This window comes from Cupressus sempervirens, chromosome 1 (assembly GCF_028749045.1).
Source record: "Cupressus sempervirens isolate cs-2001-9-10 chromosome 1, ASM2874904v1, whole genome shotgun sequence".
NCBI classification, from domain to species: Eukaryota; Viridiplantae; Streptophyta; class Pinopsida; order Cupressales; family Cupressaceae; genus Cupressus; species Cupressus sempervirens.
In genome coordinates, this window is record NC_143118.1 from 415,685,906 (window position 1) to 415,701,985 (window position 16,080).

General features: G+C 34.3%; 1 pseudogene; it reads right to left on the minus strand.

The window, feature by feature from the left end:
- Nucleotides 1-1,114: 1,114 nt before the first annotated feature.
- On the minus strand, nucleotides 1,115-12,840 carry LOC149578057 (putative wall-associated receptor kinase-like 16; annotated as a pseudogene).
- Nucleotides 12,841-16,080: the final 3,240 nt, after the last annotated feature.

The following is a 16,080-nucleotide window of genomic DNA, read 5'->3' on the forward strand; positions in this document are numbered from 1 at the left end:
AAATTGATAAATATGGGTTACTAGGGGGTTTTAGTGGTGCAAATGGTTGGCTCTAGTTTGTAGATTATTATAATGAAAATGCCCATGTGGTTGTAGCATGCTATTTTTTTCATATTGTAAGTACATTGAAGATAATAGAGAGTAAGTGGTCTTTTTTTTTATAATTGCTCAGTTCTTGTAATTTTTATGTTTATTTTTTGTTAGGTTATGTCTATTTGGGTTAGTAAAGGGAGCACCCTTCATTATGTTTCATGTGCTTCAGAATTCGACTTATCTAGAATTCCTTTTGTAGATGCAACAAGTTAAATTATTTGATAATTCATCAACACCGGTAGTCTAAAGGTGTACTTATATATACCAAGCAAATCTATATTTCTTGTAGGACAATGGAATGTGCTTGAATTAAAACAAAATAGTGGTGAAGTAGTGGACATTTGCTACGACAAATAAAGATTCACTTTTTTAGCACCCAACAAGACCATGGAAGCAATCTCCTAATAGACTTATCATCGACATTTACTTGGTAAGAAAACAAAAAAATCACTCAAGCTTAATAGAGAGCCATGTCTTAAAACTAAAAAGGGAATGTCTATTTGTAGCCATGAGGGCATTCATTGCAACCAAAGAGGCTAAGATATATCCTTAATATGTTATACACACTAAACATAAATAAATTGATTTTCTCTACATAAAATGGTAACCAAAAATATCCACCTTGTACTTCTCTTGTTGCAACATTGGCTTCTATTATGTCAAATATTAAAGTAGTTCTAATCTCAAATTCCTAGGCCATTGCTTAAAATAACTACTGGTTGCTTACTAAAAAAAAATCGGATTCTTCATAAATTTATTTCTCTTTCTTATTCATTTCTAATTTTTTTCTTATTTATTTCTAACTTTTTCCTTCTTAATTTGTTATCAAATTTTCTATGAGAAATTTTTATATAAAAAAATTCAAATTCAAATTCAAATTCAAATCATTGTTTAAAAACAAGCAACTATAGTAGTCCACAAAATACTGCGTGGCAATTAACCAAAAGAACCTTGTTATGAGTGGATCTACTATATATTTTCTAGTCTCATTGCAGCGGCCATTAACCAAAAGAACCTTGTTACAAGTGGATCTACTAAATATTTTCAGCCCTTATTATTTGATTATATCTGAGAAACAGTCTACCGTTCACTGTAGTTTATTACCTTCCACTGCCCACCACAGCATTTATGCGTTCTACCTGAAAAGCAGAAGAAACATTGGATATAGAAAGGGAGTAAAACAGATTGGTATTTTCATTAAACTTCACTGATTTTCTATTGTGGATCCTCTCCTCTGAGTCAATAAGGACAGATGTCTCTTCCTCATTAACATCTGTTTGGCTTTCCCAAGTATGCCCTTCTCCCCCTGCTATCTTCCCATGTTTAATCCACATGAGCTCTTGAACAACCTCCTTCATGGAAGGTCACCTTTGCACATCCACATTTAGACAAGCTTGTGCTAAATTAGCCACATTTGTCATGGATTCAATGTCATCCATTCCCATTAAGCAAGGATCAAATATTTCATGGAGACCCTGGCTTTTTTAAGACAAGAACAAGGCTGCCAAATTGCGTTGCTCTTTTGCTCTGTTTACAAATAGAGGTTTCATGCTAGTTAAGAGCTACAGAATTACTACTCCAAAGCTGTAGACATCTGATTTGTGTGTGAGTTGAACAGTCAGAAAGTAGTGAGGATCCAAATACCCAAATGTTCCCTTCACTCCTGTAGTCAAATGGGTATTTTCAATTGGCATTAGATAGGAGAATCCAAAGTCAGATAACTTTGGAGAACATGCGAAATTGAGTAAAATGTTTGCAGATTTAATATCTCTATTCACAATTGGAACTGACGTGGAAGAATGCAAATAAGCCAGTGCTTTTGCAGTGTCTATTGTTATCTGTAATCTTGTATTCCATGTCAAGCATTCTATTTCATCTTTTCCATGGATATGATCAGCTAGGGTTCCATTGGAGACATATTCATAAACCAATAAAGGGATTCAAGTTTCCAAGCAGCAACCCAGAAGTTTAATAACATTTCTGTGATCAATCTGAGATATAATTATGACTTCATTGATGAATTGATCAATTTATTCCTCGTCAACTTCTTTGCATCTTTTTATGGCCACCATTCTGCCTTCTGCTAGTTTTCCCCGCTAAACATAACCGAAACCTCCCACTCCGATTTTAAGGTCTTCGGAGAAATTATTGGTTGCTTCTATGAGCTCTGCTTCTTAGAAAATTGTTGCTTTCCTTCATCCTCTATCTGAAGATATGTATTCCTGTAGCAGAAGGCCTCTGTTTTGAAGAAAGCATTTTCTTCTTAGAATCATCTGTTTCCTCTTCTTCATTGCCCAAAATATGGCCCCTGCAATCAAAGATCCTCCCACCAGCGATAAAAGGATCCCTGCTTCACAAAATGGAAAATTTCATTAGTTGCTGTTGCAGAATTAACGATATTAGATTTCCAAACTGTATAGGGAAATATGGAAAATGTAAATCTAACATCATCTAACATCATTAATTGATAGCCCTCATGCAGGGAAATATTTTAATCTTTTACTATTTCAAATCTTGATGATTGATCCAAAATATTGATCTCAAATGTTGTTGTTAAAAGAAATAGATACAATCTAATCTAGAATCTAATCTAGAAATGAACTTGAATGGTTTACAAAGGAAGGGATCATTTTGATAATGATGTATTATAGAGCGTGATTTAAAATTTCATTAAGAAATCTCTCCAGAGATATTTTGCATTATTTCACTATTGATAATTTTAACCATGAATAGGTCATTAACAAAATTTAGAGAATACCTAAAAGCAGAGGGATGACTATGCTGGTCTTCTCTATACAACTCGTTCTACCGTTGCCTTCAACTTTTGTGCAAGAGCTGGTGAAATTACCCTCCAAGTTCAGACATGTTCCCTTCAGTGGTTTAATGCAGTCATTCAGATTCAGATCAGCATATTCATTAATATCTGCAACAAGATTTAATTTTTAAGCAAGATTCAACTACAATCAAATTGAAAAATCTAGTGAATAATTCACCCCCAGACTCGGTGAGATTTTCTATTTATTTAATTAGGTGAATTCCCCTTTTTTTGGTTCACATTTGGTGTATTGAAGGATTTTTTTCCCCTTTAACATATATTTGTACCAGCTTCCATCGGTTATGGTGAGTTGCAGCTACCATGTTGAAAGCATTTCAAACACATTTGGAAGCCCATTTTTTTATGTTTAGTATTCAACACTTTTATCTCTGTCTGTGAGCTGTAACAAATGGAATTGTTTTGCAGTTCCAATCCATCATACAAGAAATTAGATCAGTAAGAAGGTTTGGCAAATAGCAAGAGTAAACATGCCTTTTCTCAGTGAGGTGCAGCGCTTAAACTACAACATGCTTTTATGTAGCAATTCAATTTTACTTGTGTAGAATGTACAGTACTACTCTCTCAGGAGACAGTGAACAGGGTACCCCTAATTGGTATTAACTGTGAGGAAATCCTCAATAAAATCAACATTTCTTAGGACGCCTCATCTCAATTTTGACAGGGGAGAAAATTTTTCAAGAAAGAATATAAAAACTACAAGGATGTAGAAATCTAAGTCCATAGATACACCTAATTGCACAGTATCATAGAGTTTCTGATGGGTGATGCAGGATGTGAAGATGGGGAATAAGGGCTTAATTGCGTGGTGACCAATTTCAGCCCTTTGAAGGGGAATATACAAAAACTCAGCTTTATTTCACACCAAAGGGGTTTCCTCTACATAAATAATATACACCCATTACAATTCTAGAGAAAAACAACCATTTCAGAATAAAAATGGCCAAACACACAAAATTTAATAGCATACCACTTACCAGTGCACTTTAAGCCTCCCTGGTAACCATCGCCCTTATACCCATCATCACATACACGCAAAGCAGCAACCTAGAAGCAAATAGATCAAACTGCTTTGACAGCTCAATTGTTGGGCGCTAAAATAGCCCAGCAATCCATGACTTCATCTCAAATGGCTGTTAATCAATGATAGATTGATTTGATCTTCATGTCATTAATAAGATATTGCACAGTTAAAATTCTGCAAGCACGGATGGCGTGCGAAAGGGGCTTTCAAATCCAAAGAAGAAGGTCTAAAATTGAATGATAGTAATTGCACAATAGTGTACCACCATTTATTGTTGCATACACAGAACATTGCAAGGGTGATATAGAACTTTTGGATGTAAGACAAGTTGGTAATGGCCAATTGCCACAATCTCATCATTGTGATTCACCGTCTGCAAACATGATTTCTCTAATTTTTCATCATGAGTCTAGATACCTGCTCCATTTAATGCACTATGATCACAATTCATGATAGCAAAATCTGCTACAAAATCTACTATTTTTTATAGCCTAAAATGCACTATGATCGTAATTCATGATAACAAAATCTGCTATTTTTCATAGCCTGAAACAATTCTTCCGGCGTGTGTTTTTCTTGAGTGAGACAATTTCCGATTGGAGGCAACTCTAGAAGGAAAGCCTATCAGCTAATAATTTGCAAGAACGAGTCATTTTCGAGGTTAAAGTTAAAGTTTAATTGAATTGATTTTGTATGTTTGTTGCTTATTTAATATTGAATTGGAATATTAGATCTTGTAGATGCAATGCCCTCTCCATCTAATTTAGGAACATATTTAACTTTAACTATTTATCTTATTGATATCCAAGTTTTAAAATTACATATAGTAAGGCTCATAGTTTCTCATGGATACTTGACTAGACACATTAAATTGAAAAAAAAATTGATTAGACACATATTTGGAAAATTCATGATCTAGAATAATAGTAATAAGAGAAACCATTAGGTTGAATGAAGATTAGCTCTAGAAGGAAGCAATAGTAAACATCAATATATAAAAATAGACCTACATAGTTTTATTGTTGGATAGAGTCTATGTCAAATACAAAGTATTTTTTGTACTTGATATACCAATCACGAGTCTTATGTAATACTTATTTGACTATGTGCTAAAAGAAATAGACACACACACACACACACACACACACACGTATATACACATAGATGAATATATACACATATATATATCTATATATATGTATATCTGTATATATATCTATATCTATATATATTTATATATATATGTATATCTATATATATTTATATATATATACATATATATATATCTGTATATATATATATGTATATCTATATATATATATATATATACATATATATATATATCTGTATATATATACATATATATATATATGTATATATATGTATGTATGTATATATATATATATGTATATGTATGTATATATATATGTGTGTGTGTGTGTGTGTGTGTGTGTGTGTGTGTGTATAACACATGCACATACACACACATATATATGTCTGTATATATGTATATATATACACAAACATGTACATACTTACATATTTTGGAAAGTCTTGGTGTTCAGAGGGGGGCAGAAATTGTCAATCAATTCCTTCTAAGGCTTTAATCCTCAAAAATAGATTTAACCTCTCAACCCTAGATCTTTCCTTTCATGTATAAACTTAACTTCTTATTGTTGATTGAGAGTGAAGTAAAGCAAAAAATTTCAAGCATAAGTACATAATAGACATAAATACATTTGACACATGATTTTCATTACACAAAAAACCTTAGTTAGAGGGGAAACTATTTTTGGGAAGACACCCACAATGCAATATCTATACCAACAAGAAATCTTCACTTGGTAACTCAACACTTCACAACTGACTCACTAGCTTACTCAGTCATGCATAGTAACCATAATTTATTTATACAAGTTATCCTATTGTATCTTTTTTTATTCAAATTTGGATATCATTTCATATCTATGAGGAACTAATGTATGATGAAAGATTTTGAATTTAGTTCCCATACATACATAAATGGCTTAGTTTGTGGTAGTAGATTTGCCCAATCTAGAGGACAAGATGTCATCAAATGATCTAATTGTTGTTCCAATTTCTTCTATTTTTAGTTTCTATATCTTGTTCATCTCACTTTAAATATTATCAGCAATTGTTGTACCCTTTCCATTGGTGTCTTCTTCATTAGGTGCATATACTCACTACCTATAGTTTATTCTTGAATGACTAACCTTGTGACAGTGAAAATATGTCATGCCAAAAATATTCCAAGCACCAAAATTTCCTCCCATGTGCAATCATCTATAATTTTCTCTACTTTGACCATATCTTTCACAAGATGTATGTATGTAATTCTTGTGTTATAATCTTAGTTTATAATATTTCCTTGCCTGTTCAGTATTTAGTTCTATTTTTCTATGATCTATAGTCTTGATATTTATGTTGATACTTATTGTGTGTGTGGAAATAACCATTAAAATTATATTTCCTTGGAGATGTATTAAATTTTTATCTGCACTCAAATTATTAATGATAGTACTTATTGCAGTTGTAGAGGTATCCATCAAATTTAAGAGTAACAAATGACATACCAACCTTTCTCTTGCATATATTTGTTGTGTGGTCCAATTTTCTACAATGATAACATGTTGGTTTCTAATGTTTTGGAGTCATCTACACATTTATTTTTCCTTCTTGCTCCGATGATTCTCCTTTCTGTTAAAGTAACTAGAGATTTCCTAATTAACTCTAGTTGCTTAAGCTAAAGTTTAGGCATCTAATTGTTTATCATTTTATTAATTATTATTATTATACAACCTAGGTTAGACCTTTTAAGGGTTTCAATCTCCTTTATAAGGATGATCTCTCATTGTAAACATTCATTAACATTAATTTTCTTTTGATAATAGTAATTTCTCTTTTTGCTCATCAAGAATGTCTCATATATGGATCTAAGAATTCTAGCCTCCATATCTTTTTCTTATCTCTTCTGTGATAGGTGTTTTCATTAAGGTGATTCGTTGGAGCTATGGGGTTGAGTTTTTATCAACTTCAACATGGTATCAGAGCCCCAGATCTTCATGCCCTTGGTCTACTCTTGAGAGATTTGGCATCTGTTTTTAGATCTATGGCTTTTTGGGAATTTTACATTGGATTTTGTGGGGGGGGGGGGGCGGTGAACCTATTTTTTAGAGAACTTTGAGAAAAATGGACATCACCATTGAGCTCAAAGATCTTAGAAACCCCTATTTGCATATAAAATACATCTCATTTGGACATAGTTGAAATCAAGATTTTTTTGTTTTGCACCCAGGTCATTTTTTACTTGGCCACAAAAATCAAGAAAATGATATTAATTTTTTTTAAAGTCATTTTTGTCTAAAAAAGTTATTATTTCTTTGAAAGAGAATATGCCTGTCAATTTTGGGCCTTGCTACATCTACAAGTCATTGTTCTTCATCAATGCATTTGACTTTGAATGCCTTTGCACTTTGATTCCTTTTTTTTCCAACAACATCAATGTTATTTTAATTCTTTTGGCCTCTAATCCACTCTTGTCAGCAGGTTAAAGGAGGCACTTTGTCATTTTGGAGGTGCAGATGATGGCTGTTCAAAAGTTGTTGTGGTTGTAAGTGTGATACTTGCACCAATCTCATAGGTTGTGTTTTGGAGTTTCAATTCTTCAAAGAGGGCGCTCAAATTTTGGGATGCACTCATTAATGTGAACTGTCCCATCTTCCTTAAGATGCACTTTTTCTGCTAGAGATCACCTTGATTTATGACTTGATTTTAGTGTGAGGTTTCTTAAAGATATTTGGATCTTTGGAAGAATTTGTGAGATGACATCCAACACAGGCCTCACCCACAATATCATTGAAAATGAAAGCTTTTATTGAGAGTGATTTCACTGGGTCACCTATGACAGATGCGAAATCCTTGGCCTTTTTTAGCAGCTAGGTGTGGATTTTGTGAGCACTTTAGTAATGGGCTTTATGGGCATTTGATTTATGCACTTTATGGGCGCATGTATGGTCCAAAAACACTATCCAATTTTCATACACCCTCTATTGGCTTTGGGATAACAGAGTCAATGTATGCTTAATAGGGCATGTAATATCTAAGTTAGGCTTTGGTATTAGTGGGGTCAACTTCAACAGTTTCACATTTGCTGACGATTGGACACTATCAAGCATTTTAGGTGGAGCTTTTTGTTTTATGGGTGGCACATTTTTTGGAGGGTGTGGTTGTTCTTGGAGGGTCACACATGTAGATGTTTTGTAGGGACATTTGCCAATAGTCTCATTAGAGACCTACACACCTGCTATTGCATGCTCTACCTAATGATCTCAATTTTGGCTTAGATCTCCATGCAACAAGCTCTCAATATTGATGAAATCCCTTGGCATATCGATCAAGCTCATTTCTCTGTTGTCATGGATTCAATAGACCAATAGCCTATGGAACCATATGAATACGTTGCATTGGCCTCCTCATGCATTTTGTGTTGGAATATTCAAATGGGAAGAGTACTTTTGAGAGGTGGGGGTGAATCAGAAGTATCTCACCTTTCTAACCTCTTTTTCTATCCTTTAAACATATAACTTAAAAAACAAATTGCATGCATGTAAACATATAAAAGAACATAAAATCAATCACATGCAATAACACATAACACTAGAATTGATAACCTAGAAATGGTCCATGAATAACAAGGTAAAACTGGGGTGGGGATGATACCCACAAAATCACTATGGCAATCAATGTTAACCACTTTTGATGGTTTGCCCTATGAAAGGCTTGCCTTGTTAAAGGATTTATAGTATGCCAATAGTGACCTAGTTAGAGGATTTACAAACACTTACATGAAGTGCCACCCTGTTAAAGGATTTACAATAGGTTGTTAAACCCACCTAATTTAATAGGACTTTCATGACCTTCTCTGAAGGTTCTCCTACCTAGCTGTTAAGCTAACCTATCAACATAGGATTTCAACCTCTAGTAAAATTGTGAGAGAGTATTGGAACATTTGACCTAATTTAATGCAATCTCAAATTGCTAGATTCATGTACTAGATCTGCTCTTCTTATTTTGATCTTTGAATGTATCACCTGCTCTATTCTGATCAACTAGATGTATATTTTCAGTCCATTTCACTAAGTCCTTGACACCTTTGCTGATTGCTCTGTTTTGTGATTTGATAACTCCATCAATAACCTTCTCAACTCTTTGTCTTAGTAATCTCAACAACTTCTTCAACTCTTCCAATATGGTGTCATGGTGTCCTTATAACGATATCATGGATTTAGGGTTTTCTATGCATTCATGAACTTGAAATTCCCACTCATATCCTTTGTTTTCACCTATTGGTTGCATGTTGTCTCCACTTTTCTGATTGGCTGGGTGTTGACTTCATAAGTAATTGCAAGGATTCGATCTTATCTTCTTATCCTTTTGTGAGTCATGCAAAAACTATTTCACATCTTAGTTTGTCATGGTACAAACTCTTATGTTGATCCTAACTTACTTGGCACATATTGTATTCCTAATGCTCGACACATACTATTTCTACATTTCTCAGCATCTACTACAATTCTAGTTTTGTTGGCACCTATTATATCCTAGTTTTCTCAACACCTATTATATCTTGGTTTGCTTGGCACTTCTTATATCTTGGTTTGCTTGGCACCTGTTATATCTTATATTGCTCAACACATGAATATTTTCTTGAATCACTCAGCATCTGAACAATCTTGGATCACTCGGCATACATTGTGTACTTGGCATATATAGTGAAAATAGTTAAGTGTGTTGACTCTCAATTGTCAAGACTATTCTTTTGACCAACAATCTCTCTCTTTGACATGAGTGTCAAAAACACTTAACTAAACATTTATGAACTTAACCTTATTGGGTACATTCTTTATTTGCTTGGAATTCATGCAAAATTTCAAAAAATATTGTGAGTAACAATATACCTTATGACTCCCCTTGAGTTGATTATGCCTTGTTCAATCTTGAAACTGAAATGCTATGCTTAAGTGCTTGATCCTCTCTGTCCTTTTTCCTATTTCTTCATTTTGAGCCTATATGTTTTATCTAATCTATGTGAAGTTCAAAATTTTTCAATTTCCACTTTCTCCTTATTACTTGACTCCCCCCTTTTGGCTATTTATAAACTTTCCACTCTATTCTCAAAATGAATGAAAGAGTGTAATAAAAAATGATAATTTTTTTGAAAAATTTGGTATTCTCCCATATTTCTATATACATATCTCCTTATTTCTTCCCCTATACATATTTATCCCCCTTTTCGACACTGATGTCAAAGGGTTCTATTGAGTAATACCATGTTTAGCCAAAAATGTGCTATTTACCTCCAAGAGTATCTTCAGAGCTGCATCCCAATTTGCTAGTGCAATGTCCAATGACTTATGCTGGATGACAATCTCTGCTGCTAGATGTACAAGTCCATCTAAGGTAGAAAGATTTGAATCTTTCTTGAGGAGTGTTTCTGCATACATTTGCTCCTTATGAAGTACCTCCAAGTGAGGGGTTATAGAGGACTAGATTTGTATCAACTTAGCTTTTGCATTAGCCTCCTCTACCATTAATATGGCTAATTCTCTTTGAGTGTGAATAATTTTAGCAAAATGCTTCTCACTTTGAGCTGGATTAGTGGGGAGTTTCATACTAGAAATATTTAGATTTCTTTCCAAGCTCATTACTCTCTGGCTAGACTCCTATGTGAAATTGGAAAATCACACAAGTTGTTGTATAAGGAAAATATATTCCCAAGTACAATCTTTACTCTTTCCAATTTATTAGCCAACTCAACTTGAGATAGTGCTATATCACTAGATATCTTCTGATTAACTTTACCTTGGAATTTCCTCTTTAACCATTCCATTAATTTGGCATTTGTATCATGGTCTTCATTTGTCACCTAGTCAACTATGTCAGATAGTTGCTCTACTATTGGCCTTGACTCATTAGTTGTCTGCGAGATGAAGGCATCCATAAAGATGGTCCTTTATCTCATTCAGTGCTTGCCTATATTTATATTTTTTTCTCAATACCTCTTGTCTCCTTCTTCTATCTAATGCACTCTATATCTCATTAATCATTTCCTCAGTGAGGGTGCTAGATTGATAGTAGGGTATTTTAATTTCTTCATATAGATCAAGAATTCCATAACGAAGTGTCCTAGCTACCCTTGTTGAGCTCAAGCTTGGCATTCTAATTTGCAATGCTAGCATGTCAGTGCTCGGCTTCTGAAGATTTTGAGTGGGAGTACCCATTTTGGGTAGTTGAACCAAAGTTTATATTGTAGATTTCTCCTCATCTCTTGTCTCTTCCTTCTCTTGTGTTTGTCTCAATTTTTCCCTATTAATGGATGCGAGTGTACCTACTAACTATACTATTTTTTCTTTGTCTTCCCTTGCTACTGCACTTGGTATTTGAAATTCATCTGTGACTACTTTTGGTGGAGATGGTGGAGGAAGGAATAGAAGGCCAATAGTTTGAGTGATCGAAGGTGGTTCTTGTGTTTTCACTTTGACTTCCTTTGATTTTATTACTGACTTTTGCAACTCATCAACATTGACCAATATAGGACTTGTGCATAGTATAGCTACTTGGGTTGATTAGTCAAGGATCTTTGTGAGATCCTTTGTAGTCAATGGATTGATGTCTTGACAAGAAGTGTCAATAACATCCTTTATATTGATACTCTCTGCAGGTGTGATAATATCATGAGGAGGGCTAGGGGATGATAGTTGTGTGTCTTGTACACTTTGTTATTGCTACTCATCCATACCCTTCTCTTCCTTTTTCTCCACTTTATTCTCCTCTTCATCTTTCTTTTCTTCTCTTCCTCAACCTTCTTCTCTTCTTCCTTCTTTTCTTCTCGCTTCTTTCCTATTGTTTTTATTTCCTTTATCTTGGCACTTTCTTCTGCCTTGTATTCCTCATCAAATCCATCATCAATTTTCTTCTAATTATTTTTGACAACCATGTGGATTTTCTCACAACAAGTTCAGTTTTATTCTGCAAAATATTAAATTCCCTATGCTTTGGAGTAAATCTACTATTGTGCCTCTTGATTGCATTAGTTATTTGACCCTTAGTCAAATTAGGCAAAAATCTAGGTAAAGTAGATTCCCTTATTTTATTTTTCATTTGCAAGCAAAAATGCCATTTGTCTTCTACTATTTTATATAACTCTTTGGGCATTGAGCCATCTAGCTCTAGAGGTGTGTGCTTGTACTCTGCCATCATTGTATACACAGATTCCTCTATTTTATTTTGCTCTTCTTTTGTGAGCTTATTGAAATCTAACTTATTCAAATCTTTTAAGTCTCCATTCTTAAGCACATAATTTATAAATTGAAGACTTAGGTGGATGACTTACCACTTTGAACTGACTATTATCATCTAACTCTGTCTTTTCTTGATCTGAGTTACGTTGAACTACATATTTTCTTCTCTTCCTTGACTCCTCATCAATCTTCTTGGTGGCTTTCTTCTTCTTTTTTTCCCCTTCTTTAGCCTTTTGAGTAGTGGCTCTGGTAGTAGGCTTCTTTGCTACAGGTTTTGTCACTTTCTTTGCCTTGGGGTCTGGAGTAGGTTGAGCTTTAGCCTTTATTTTAGTGACCTTGGCTTTGATAGTTGCTTCCTTGGCTTTTTCTTCCTCTGCACCTTCTTCCTTGTCCTCACCTAGGCCTTGTGTCAGTTGTAGAGGCTCTTGCTTAGGCTCATCCTCTTCATTTTCACTGTTATCCTCTTCTTCATCTACTTCCTTTTCCTCTATTGTGCTTTTTGCTTCAACACCAAATATCTTCTTGATCTTCTTGATCAATTTGTCCTTCTTCTCCACTGTAGTGGCCATTTTAAGGTCTATGACCACTCTAGGTTTAACAAAATCATAAGTTCCAAAATGTTTTGCTACCTTGTTAGTATCTTCTACAAGTAGTGCTATTATCGCTATTGAGGCTTGATCAACATCAAGTTCATAACCTAGTGGCCTAAGCCATATCAATCTAGGTATGACTGCTTGTATATAAGTGTAATCAATATCCACAAGAAAGAAAATGTTCTTTACACACTGCTCAACTAGTGTGACTGGTATCCTCATCGTTTGTTTCATGGACTTCTTGAAGTCCTCAAAGTAACTTGTCATATGAGCATCAAAATTGTCTCCCATTTGATCAATGAAGTCATTGATTTGTGTGACAATTGTCTTTTTAGGATCCCATCTAACCTTTCCAACTAATGGAAATTCCTTCATAACATAAAGAAATATGTAGACCAACAGTGATCCAAATTTGCATTGGGCTACTTTTGATTTCCTTATGGCTCCCAAATTTTCATTAATTTTTTGTAGCATGAGCTCTGCTAGATCATATGTGTTGTCTTTTTTTACAAGTTTGTATGCTACATCCACTGCTATGCATGACACACTATTCAATCTAGTTGATTAATAGAATGTGGGAGATATGAATTTAATAGTGAAATCAAGTAGTGGATATCAATGGTCATTCGCCAATTATTCTATTTGGCACTAGTTTTCCTCTTTATGGCCTCCTTTTTCTCACTTCTCAAGGTCTTGGGCCAATCTAGGGTTGGAAAACCAGTAACCTTATGAAAAAATTTCTTCATAACTTTCACAAGCCCTATTTCTAACTAGAATGACCCATCATGAATTTGACTCAACACTATATGAATCCATTCAAACTTAAACAAAGTGGGGAAATCTAGGCCTTTAGTTAAACCATTCTTTTAAACTATTTGAAACTCTTCCTTCAATATACCTTTGTCACATAGCTTATCAAAGGCATTGAAAATTTCTAAGTCACCTATGGTTCCAATCTTACAGTTATAGCATTTCTTGACATCTTGGACCATTACAACTTTGTCCCGAATGATTGACAAAGGACCACTAGGGTCATTTTTATAGGGAACTTTAGGGATGGGCTTAAACTCTGGCTATTTGACTTCATTACTAACAAGTTGAATTTCATGACTTTCCTTCCTCTAAGTGGTTTTTGACCTAGATGACATTGTTTATCAAACTAGGGTTTAAAATTAAGTAAACTTTGAAGTTCTGCATAGCTCAGCACTTGAGTGAAATACCTATTGATTGATGAACTAGAGTTGAATCATGGTTGGAATCACTAAAAATAACTACAAAATCATTGTGTGATCACCTATTCACTTTGCTCAACTTTATTCTTTGTTTGAATGGCTTGAAAATGAATTATTTTCACCTTTATTAGGTTTAAAAATCTAGCATTTATTGCATTTGTTCTTACAGCTATACACTCTACTTCCAAATATTTTATCAACTTGGCTCCCATTGAAGTTCATCTACTTGGTAGCTATTATCTAATTTCACTCATCATCAACTAAACTTTTCAATTGCTCGTTAGCCACTAACATCTCTTACTCAACATCCACTAGTCTATTCAACTCAAGATGTACTAAAGTTTTATTTGGCAACCAAAGGTAGCTTGACATCATCTTCTAAATTTTAACTCGACATATTTTCTCATGCATATTTCTTCTTTGCAGTACTTCTATTTTTTCTTGGGCTAATGTATGATATATCTTTATATGTATCAGTCCCATGTATATGTCTTGTGCATAATTGGATGAGGTGTGATCACTTGACCTCTTGGATGAAGTGATCTCTTCATTTGATGTGCTACATTCACCTTTCTTCTTCCATGTCTTGTTCATTTTTCCTCTTATTTGTTCGAAATCTATCTTCTCTTTTCCTTTGTTGGCTTTAGTCTTTGGTGCTTTTGACTTTGTAGGACAGTTTCTACTGATAAAACCAATCTTCAAACAACTAAAATATGTAGCTTGGTTTAGTCACCAGATATAACTTCCCTTGAAATGTGCCCTTATGCAATTTTAAGGAATTTTTCTATACTCTTGACAATAGTGACAGCTATACTTGGTATTGTAATCCCAATTGTAGTGATGTGCATGATTGATTCCTCTAGCAGGTTGATTAGGTGTCCATGTGGGCTTTGATTTGCATTCAAATGCTCTATGTCCATACTTTTTGCAATTGTAGCAGTGACCATCAAATCTTTGTTTCCTTATGATTTTGTCTCTGCAATCTTGTGTTAGGTGTCCTTGCATGTTGCACTTGTGACAATAGCCTTTGCTTTTAGGTGTGTTCTACTGATTGGTCTTCCTACTCCTCCATGCATTAGCAATATGTCCCTTTTTATTACAAAAATAACAAGTGGGTTTGAAGTTCTTACCTTTGTCACTTCTTTTCTTAGCACTTTTTGATGTTTCACCTTCTTTAGTACTAGTGAATCCTAGTCCTGAAGTGTCATTGCTTGATCTTGGTGATTTCAACAACTGCTCAAAGTACTTGATGGCCTCATTGGGTTTTTTGCAACTTTCTTCTAATACCTTTTCTATATTCAATTCATTCTACAATTTTTCATTATGCATCTTTAAGGTGAAGATCTCAACGTCCTTCATGTTTAGCTCATGATGAGCATTCGTCATCTAGCTGCATGTGTGAGATCTTTTCAAATTCAATTGTCTTCTCTTCTAGCCTATTGGTGAGATTTTTCTTGTCATCCTCTATCACGGCCTTGTCTTCAATAGCTCTTTTCTTTTGTTCAGTCACTTCACAAAGCATTATGGCTTGTTATTTTTGTTCAAGCTTAAGTAATCTGATTTCTTTAGCTTGTGCTCTATTTTTCTCCATTAATTCCTCTATTGCTACATCAAATTCATTGGAATCCCCATTGGAAAACACTTATGTGGTGTCAATATCCTTGTAGTGTATATCATTTTCAGCTATGGCTATCTTCTTCCTTCTTTTCAAGGATTTTCTCAGTTTCTCCCTAGCTTCCTCTACTTTGTGTAGAGCTACTTGCACATCAATCACCTGATTGTCAATGATCTTCCCAAGTTTGAAGACTTCCATCTTCTAACCTTTTTCTCCAAGCTGTTAGGTTTCTCCTTGTGAGAACCAGCACTCTAATACCAAATGTTGGAATATTCAAATGGGAAGAGTACTTTTGAGGGGGGGGGGAGGATGAATTAGAAGTACCAAACCTTTTTAACATCTTTTTCTATCCTTTAAACATATAACTAA